This window comes from Dermochelys coriacea, chromosome 2 (assembly GCF_009764565.3).
Source record: "Dermochelys coriacea isolate rDerCor1 chromosome 2, rDerCor1.pri.v4, whole genome shotgun sequence".
Lineage (NCBI taxonomy): Eukaryota > Metazoa > Chordata > Testudines > Dermochelyidae > Dermochelys > Dermochelys coriacea.
This window is the reverse complement of record NC_050069.1, coordinates 113,230,632-113,240,376: the sequence shown is the minus strand read 5'-3', so window position 1 is coordinate 113,240,376 and position 9,745 is coordinate 113,230,632.

Below are 9,745 nucleotides of genomic sequence, written 5' to 3'. Positions count from 1 at the left end.
CAGATAGAACAAGATTTCAGGAGTGGATGGAAGATGAGAGCAAGGAGGAAGACATCCAATGACTGGGATGGAAAGAAGTCTTCCAAAGAGGAGTTTGAGAATCCCCTAATACAATCATAGGAATGGCAGGGACCTTGAGAGGTCATCCAGTCCAGTGCCCTGGACTCATGGCAGGACTGAGTATTATATAGCCCATCCCTGACAGGTGTTTGTCTAACCTGCTCTTAAAAATTTCCAATGATGGAGATTCCACAACCTGCCTAGGCAATTTATTCCAGTGCTTAACCACCCTGACAATTAGGAAGCTCTTCCTAATGTCCAACATAAATTGCCCTTTCTTCAATTTAAACCCATTGCTTCTTGTCCTATCCTCAGAGATTAAGGAGAACAATTTTTCTCCCTCCTCCTTGTAACAACCTTTTATGTACTTGAAAACTGTTATCAAGTCCCCTCTCAGTGTTCTCTTCTCCAGACTAAACAAACCCACTTTTTTTCAATCTTCCCTCAAAGATCATGTTTTCCAGACCTTTAATCATTTTTGTTGCTCTTCTCTGTATTTTGCCACATCTTTGAAAGATTTGTCCACATCCTTCCTGAAATGTGGTGCTCAGAACTGGACACAATACTCCAGTTGAGACCTAATCAGTGCAGAGTAGAGCGGAAGAATGACTTCTCGTGTGTTGCTTACAACACTCCTGCTAATACAAACAAAGTGATGTTTGTTTGTTTTTGCAATAGTGTTACACTGTTGACTCATCTTTAGCTTGTGATCCACTATGACCCCCAGATCCCTTTCTGCAATACTCCTCCCTAGATAGTCATTTCCCATTTTGTATGTGTGCAACTGATTGTTCCTTCCTAAATGGGGTACTTTGTATTTGTCCTTATTGAATTTCATCCTGTTTACTTTGGGCCACTTCTCCAGTTTGTCCAGATCATTTTGAATTATAATCCTATCCTCCAAAGCACTTGCAATCCCTCCCAGCTTGGAATCATCTGTAAACTTTATAAGTGTACTCTCTATGCCATTATCTAAATCACTGATGAAGATATTGAACTGAATTGGACCCAGAACAGATCCCTGTGGGACCCACTCAATAAGTCCTCCCAGCTTCTCTGTGAACCTCTGATAACTACTTTCTGGGAATGGTTTTCCAACCAGTTACGCACTCACCTTATAGTAGCTCCATCTAGGATGTTATATTTCCCTAGTTTGTTTATGAGGTCATGTGAGACAGTATCAAAAGCCTTACTAAAGTCAAGGTATACCACATCTATGCTTCCCCCCAATGCACAAGACTTGTTACACTGTCAAAGAAAGCTATTCGGTTGGTTTCACACAATTTGTTCTTGACAAATCCATGCTGACTGTTACTTATCACCTTATTATCTTATAGGTGTTTGAAAATTGATTGCTTAATTATTTGCTTCATTATCTTTCCGGGTACTGAAGTTAAGTAGACTGGTCTGTAATTCCCCGGGTTGTCCTTATTTCTTCTTTTTTATATATGGATAAAAATAGTGCCATTTTCAATCCTCTGGAATCTCTCCCTTCTTCCATGACTTTTCAAAGATAATCGCTAATGACTCAGGTATCTCCTGAGTCAGCTCCTTGAGTATTCTAGGATGTATTTCATCAGGCCCTGGTGACTTGAAGACAACTAATTTGTCTAAGTAATTTTTAACTTGTTCTTTCCCTATTTTAGCTTCTGATCCTACCTAATTTCACTGGCATTCACTATGTTGGGTGTCTAATCACTACTAACCTTTTTGGTGAAAACTGAAACAAAAAAGTCATTTAACATTTCTGCCATTTTCTGTTTTTGTCTCCTCATTGAGTACTGGGCCTACCCTGTCCTTGATCTTCCTCTTGATTCTAATGTATTTTTGTAGCATCTTTACTTGTTACTCTTTTGTTCGGGCTGACCGCAAGTTACCTTGGGCTGTTGTTACAGCATGGTTTGGGGAGAGCTAGTAGTGAACTGGCTTTGATCGGCCAAGCTGGCTTGCAGCCACTTGCTGGATAAACAAGTGAAGAGATAAGGAAGGCCTGAGACTATTAAGTGTGGGAATAGAAAACAGCCGTGTTTCTTGCCAGAGCCTGCTTGTGGGTGAATATGCCCTCCCTCCCTCCCTTAGAAGAAGGTGATGATTAAAAGCAGCTATGAGAATTGCTTTAGACGAACAGTCTCACCTACGGACCCTGGCCTTGTGGGTGCCCAGGAAATTCCCCACACTGGAGCAGCGCCTGCTACTGTTATGCTATACAGAGCACACGGGATCTTTCATAAGAGAGAAGGCAAATATGCCATGTTTATTGAAAATACGACAGTTAGCATATGCTTTTCAGTCACACACAAATACGCATCATGCACACAGTCCTGCCAGTTGATGTTTTTATAGTTCTCAGTCTGTTGTAGCTCGAGTCAATCTAATGGCCAGTTAGATTGAATACGAGTGAGGAGCTGGGTTCTGTCGGTCGCAATCCGATGCTCCGAGGCTTTGCAGGACTGAACCCAGAGTTCCATGGTAAAACACCCACTCCATCTTTATAGTTGTAAATTCCCATTTGAGACCATGCATTTTGCAATGTCATTCTGTAATCATTAGTCCTTAAATGGTGTTAATCTTGGGGTTTTCTGCTGTTATCATTTGATGGTTATTGTTGGGCTTCCCATCGTTATCTCCTATTTGTTATCTCGCCTTCGGGGGTGCCTGCCTCACCTCTGAGGTCATCAATGCTGCTAACATGTTTAGCATGGATACAATGGATATTTTCTGATTGTCTCCTGCTGTTTCCAAGTCTCTCACTTTTTCTTGACCATCTGGACATTTGTGATGGGTTTTACACCTTATCTTTTCCTGATGCATGCATTCCTCATTCACACAAACAATCTCTCACAGAGAAGACAGCAGTATTTTATATTCAGTATTTTGTATTCACATTGTAAATTAAACTTCACTAATATCTTGTGGTCAAAACAGTTTACATTGTGGCTCAGGCCTTTAACATTCCTTTAACCTAATTAACATAGACACAATACAAGATCCTGTCTTTTACTCACTAAACCTTAAAACAAAGAAATACATATTTAACTAGAGTGCCTAATTTGTAATACATCCAGGAAACCATAGTAGACATTATAACTTATCCGAAAACAAAAGGGTGACCATAATCAGTCATAAGGATTGTTCTGATCTGTCCCTGCCTTAACATCAGTACAGACACTGGCAGTCTGTCAGATGCATTCCTATCAATGTCCCAGAGGGTCTTTCCTTTCTGCTATTCAAAAAGGGTGGCTGGTAAAATGAAATCAAGACACACATTAGTACCTCTATTCTTATAGTACAATTATAAAATCCTGTCCCTACGCTACAAGCCCTCAAGGACAAGGCAGGAGGGTCTGGGACTGTCCGTAGCAGAAGGGGTGTAAGCATTGATTCTTGCTGGCTTGCTTGCTTGGTTTCTGGAAAGCACGTATTTAGTAATGCGTGAAGACTGGGAAGCTTTTTATACTTTGGCAATAAAATCGGTTATACTTCTGCACCTGGGGTGCCTTTACTGAGTGTACCTGAGCCCACCCAGCCCCTCACCCCCTTGGGACCGACACCTTTATGTCTCTAGCTAGTTTAATCTCATTTTGTGCCATGGCCTTTCTAATTTTGTGCCTACATGCTTATGTTATATGTTTATATTCATCCTTCGTAATTTGACCTAGTTTCCACTTTTTGTAGGACACTTTGAGTTTCAGGCCATTGAAGATCTCCTGGTTAACCCAGGCTCTTCTCTTGCCATACTTCCTATCTTTCCTATGCATATCCTTAATAATGTCTCTTTGAAAAACTGCCAACTCTCTTGAACTCTTTTCCCCCTTAGACTTGCTTCCCATGGGATGTTACCTACCAACTCCCTGAGTTTGCTAAAGTCTGCCTTCTTGACATCCATTATCTTTATTGTGCTGTTTTCCCTGCTACTATTCCTTAGAATCATGAACTCTACCATTTCATGATCACTTTCACCTAAACTGCCTTCGACGTCCGAATTCTCAACCAGTTCTTCCATATGTGTCAAAATCAAATCGAGAATAGCCTCTTCCCTAGTAGTTTTCTCCACCTTCTGAAATAAAAAATTGTCACCAATACATTCTAAGAGCTTGTGGGATAATCTGTGCCCAGCTGTGTTATTTTCCCAACAGATGTCTAGGTAATTGAAGTCCCCCAGGACCACCAAATTATATGCTTTGGATGATTTTGTTAGTTGTTTAAAAAAAGCCTCCTCCACGCCACCTCTTCCTGGTTAGGTGGTGTCTAGTAGACCCCCTACCATGACATCACCCTTGTTTTTACCTTTTTAGCCTTACCAAGAGACTTTCAACACGTCTGTCTCCTATTTCCATCTCAATCTCAATCCAAGTGTATACATTTTTAATATATAAGGCAACACCTCCTCTCTTTTTTCCCTGCCTGTCCCTCCTGAGCAAGCTGTATCCTTCTATTCCAATCTTTGGTAGATGTACTGTCCTGTAACTCTGAGCACAAATCCTGCTGGCTCTTGCCAGTTCTTGTTCATTTTTCATATTATACGCTTCTGACAAACTAAAACCACAGAGACAAAGATTAGTATTTGTATTTGTACTGAGCTGGACAGGGTCAGAGACATTAATTGCAAACAAAGTCCCTGACTCAGGTTAGCACTTACACATGTTTAACTTTAAGTATATGCTTAAATCCCATCGATTGCATATGTTCGTTTGGGATGGGGGTGGGGAATGAAATGTGGATGTTTTTCAAAAACACCTAAAAAATCATTTTTGGTTTTCTAAAACTTTTTTGACAGAAAAATGTTTTATTATTGTTTTGGGGTTTTGTTTATTGTTTTTGTTTGGGAGTATCCCCCACACACACACTGCCCATTTTTATTCGGGAGCCTAGTCACATGGTGGTGATTTTTTCATTTTTAAAGAATATTTCAAAATGTAAAAGATTCATGTTTCAGAAACGATTAATTTCAAAAATGAAAAAAAATTCACAGAAAATATTGAAAAACTAAAATTTTGTTTGAAAACCAATGGACCAAAGTAATCTCTGAAATTAAAAAATAAATACTTTTTGACCAACTCTATTTGCAAAGGACTAAATGGAAGAATAGAAGGAAAACCTTCTAGTGTTGGTCTCTAGGCGCTACAGCAATATTAGTGTTAAATAATAATCATAATAAAATGGCACTTGCAAAAACACCTAAGACAATCAACATGAAAAAGAACCCAATATCTTTCAATATGGTGTGCTACAGAGAGATTTATTGCAAGTATCCATTATATGCCCTCGAATCTAAGGCACACAGCACGATTGGTCAGGGTGCAGGTCTGACCAAAGGCAACTCACTGAGTTCTATAGTGCAGCCTCTTTCAGTTTTAAATCAGAGTTGCCACCTGTGTGGACTACAAATCCCAAATGTCAATGCCCCCTTTTGAACTAAGAAGCTTAGTGTTACAGACAGGACCCCACTGGAGTCCTTGGCTGGGAAAATTCTGGGGGTATCCCTGACATAGAGAAATTGCCGAAGACATTTTACCTTCACTAGCTCCCATGCCACGGCAAAAGGGAAGTCAAGTTTTTGCCACTAACTAATTGAAAGGCAGAAGTCATTCTCGAGCACAACACACACTCAGCTCTTTGGCCATAAAAGACAGGAGGGGGCTGGGGGGGCAGGAAAAGCATGCAGACGTGATGAAAATGTACGGTGATGTTTTGAAGGCAAGGATGGCTCAAGTAGCCATATAGCAGAGAAACCCATTTTCTTGAGCTGTGAATTCCCCCTCCATATTTCAACTATATGTCCAAGCAGGACTAATTTTTGTGTGTGTGTAATTTTCTTATTATTTTTTTCCATATCAAACACATACATTAGAGAAAGAAAGAAATTTAAAAAAAAATTAGTCAACATAGTTACCACTGCTGTCTAATAACAGCTACAATCTGTGTAGTAGCCATGAAGCAGTCAAGCTCAGCAGTGCAAGGTACCATGCTATACATTCACATTTGAAAGAGCACACACCCAGAGAACATGCAGCGGAATTACTCATCTGCTTGACCTTAAGCACACGTGTAAGTATTTGAAGGATCAGGGTTTTATTCTCCTCTTGTCTACACCGTTGTAAATCTGAATTAACTCCACAGTCACTGGAGTTACACTAATGTAAGACCAGTGTAAATGTAAGGAGAACTAGGCCTGTCATTTATGGCAAGCATGGGGTTCTTGTCCTATCTTTAGGAGTGTTGTTCTAGTTTTCAATCAATTCCCAATTTACTACCGGGTATATTAAATATAATTTTATTATTTTCAAGGTGCAAACGTACAATTACACCCAATATTAATAGCAACATATAGTTTGCAAGAAGAAAGAACTAAATAATGACACATTGCAACTAAGTGGAGGCTATAATAACCATCAAAAAGTATTTAGAGGATGTAAAATCCAAAGAGACAAAGGAATTGTTATAACTAGGATTAATGGGATGAAGTTGAGCAAAGGAAAATTAAAGCCAGATAATATCAGGCAAAATGTCCTAGCAGTCTGTTACACTGCAAAATAATCTCCTAAGGGAAGCAGTGGAAGCCTCAGTGTTCAAGTCATTTAAAATGGAACTGGGCAAATCAATGAATTACAGAATCGCAGGAACAAGTCCTGCCCCTCCTCTGCAGCTGTGGACAGTTCACACGCAGCAGAACCACACAACTGATGAAACACCACTGCATGTACCAGATCCGGATTTCTGGGGCCTGTATAGCCCCCATGTCTAGTCTGTGCAGCATGGTTTGAGGGAGAAGAGGCCATACGTTGATGAGCAGAAATGGAGCCAATGGGCCTTGTCTCTTGCACTGCAAAGAGGCAGAAGTAGTGGAAGTTTCTGTGGCTTCTAACAGCCATGAAGCATTTCCACTGCCATTCAGTGACTTGGGGAGGGAGAGTCCTCTGCCATTTCTCACAAAGCCCACTTGCCTCAAGCCTGACTACCCAAGCTTGTTGAAGAAGGAAGTCGGAGGATTTAGGACATAAAAGTTACACCACATAGTCTTTCCCAGCAGCAGCAGATTATTCCCTACAACAGTGCTCAAGTGCTCTCTCCAGTCATTTCAAATAACACAGTAATAAGGCTGCCAACTACTCTTCTACACAGTTTAATAGGCCTCATGGCTGGGAATTTGTCCTGATATTGATCCTAGGTGTTCTTTTGCTCAATTTCACCCAATATTTCTAAGTATAGCTCTTCATGAGCATTACTGTAATGTAATCATAGTAACTGGAACAATTGATGGGAACTGTAGAAGGACGTAAACATTATCCAAGTTGTGATATTTAATTTTTGATGTGTCAATCAGTCTTGTCAAGCCTGTCTGTTTGTAAACAGGCAGAACTACTTGCAGATTTCAGCAGAAAAATCCCAAACTGTCTTTTCTTCCCTCCAGGTGCTCAATAATATGACACAGTATCTCTGTACATGGGATATATTATAGGCAACTAAAAATGAAACAGTTTATTAGTGGGAGTACTGGTTCAGCTATATAGATGGCTTTAGAGAGAACTATTTTCAAGAGATACCCACAGTATGACTGTAATGCTAAGTAAACCATAAAATTCTAGGGTTACCTTAAGAATATGGATTGTTGAATTGTGTCTTTTAAAACTACCCTTTTCTTTCCAGAAATGGGAGTCCATGCCTCAATTTCACTGAATCCAAAAGGAGTTTAAGTGCCAGAAGTAATGCATCATAGAAGCAACCTTCCCCAGGGAGGACCTGCAGAAGTCTGTAACAGCACAAACAAGGGGAATTTGGCTCTCCCTTCAGAAGAGTTTTGCCATCTCTGCAACATGCAGCTTTTGCAGTCGCTAGTTCTGGGAAGCCCTATGTGGGTGGCACTCTTTATTCCACATTTCAGACTTCACTTTCTTCTCAGAAACAGATACACAGGAGGTTTTCCTCTTCGTCTGAAGAAAGTAACAATGGTCCTATGGTATTTCCAGTACTGCCAACACAGTGCTTGAACTGCACCAGGTTGCAAGGGGCTGCAGAGCTGGAAAATAACATATCTAAGCAGTGAGCCAGGTCACTGAGGGGTGCACATTTTAATACCACCTGGGGAAAGCCCCTCTGGTTGGATGCTTTCCCCACTTGCCCTGCTTTCTGGGGAAGAGTAGACTATCAGGGCTGCTGCAGGAGGCTGGCAGAGGTTCCCACCTTCCCCTTAGGCACAGACACTATTCTCACAGGAGGGATGGGGATAGCAGGAAAAGCCCAGAAGCTCATGGCAGCTCTGCTCCCTCCCTTCTCTCCTGCTGTGAGTAACAGGACAGCTGCTCTGCTGCTCCCATCCCTCTTTGCAACACTCACTCTGGGAAGGAGCAGAGGAGACCCCTCCTCCCCCTCAGTAGAGGTCTGCTCGGGCCTAATCTTTAGGCTTGGTCCAGACCCAAGCCCAACATGAGCCTAAGCGATTCAAGACATTTTCCAACCCAACCCTTGCCCCTGAAACTGAGCTGCCACTGCCACCTCTTGGCCTGGAGGTCGGCTCTGTGCCTCCTGGCTGTGGAGTTGTGGTGGTGGCACTGGGGAGTAAGAGGTGCTGCGATTCCTTGGTACTCCAGACCTCAGCACAGACAGCATTGCAAGGGTGGCGGCAGCTGGCAGAAGCAGAGCATGCAGCTGCCCTTGCACCACCCCCTGGCCAGGAGAAGGAGAGCCCAGAGAGAGGGGCCAGTTGCTTTCCCACCTTACCCAACACAGACCCGCCACTGGTGGTAGTAACCAGAGCCCTTGAGCCACATGGAAGTCGCAGAGCTCATGTGCCAGCATTAACCCCTGGAGTGCTCCAATGATTTTATTGTGTCCTTCAATGAGATAACAGCCTCATTGTATGTCAGTGTATGTCTCATCAATTTGTTCTGTTCGTGTGTGAGAAACACGTATTTGAGTATATTTTTGCCTTGGGTTCAAAAGACTTTAATAGATAAGGGTCTAACCCTTAATTAGCATGCACCTACTTCAGTCTTTATTGAAAAATTTAGAGTTGGATCACCTTGGTACATGTCTAAATGTTCTTTTAAAAATTTATACTGGAAGTATATACACATTGCCAAGGCTCGGTGCTAGAAGGATCTCTCTATCTCTCAGCTTTCTAGAAAAAGTACGAGAGACCAGTGCACTAGAAAAATAAAAAAAGAAAGAAAGAAAGATGCAAAATTCTATAGTGACTATCCCAATGGTCATAAGTTTCCCATTTTGGAAGCAGAGATCAATAGTCTAGTATGGCTATTCAGAGGATCTGAGATCAATATGATGAAATGCAGTCCTTCAGAGAGGTTGGGACTGAGAACATCCTGGAGCTAACACTCCTTATAGAGGTTTGGTCTCATGAGTCTTTCCCATTTGTGAGCAAAGATCCAAAGGAGTCTGGTGCTTCCATCCACAATGCATTATGGGCTGGGAGATCACCTAATTGCATATGAGATGTGGGGTCTGAGCATGGTTTAGCTGGAAGGACAAGGAAATTGACCTGTTAGTCTGAATGTTTCACATGATTGGTGAGAGGAAGGACTGATTAAAAAGGAATGTGAGCGACTGGTGAATTTTCATAAAGACTTGAGATTATAGCCCTGGTCCTCCACTTCCACAGCCCTAAGATTTGTATATCCTTTCCTTGACATGGTATGTTTACGGAAGGGAAAAGTCCAAATGGAGGAGA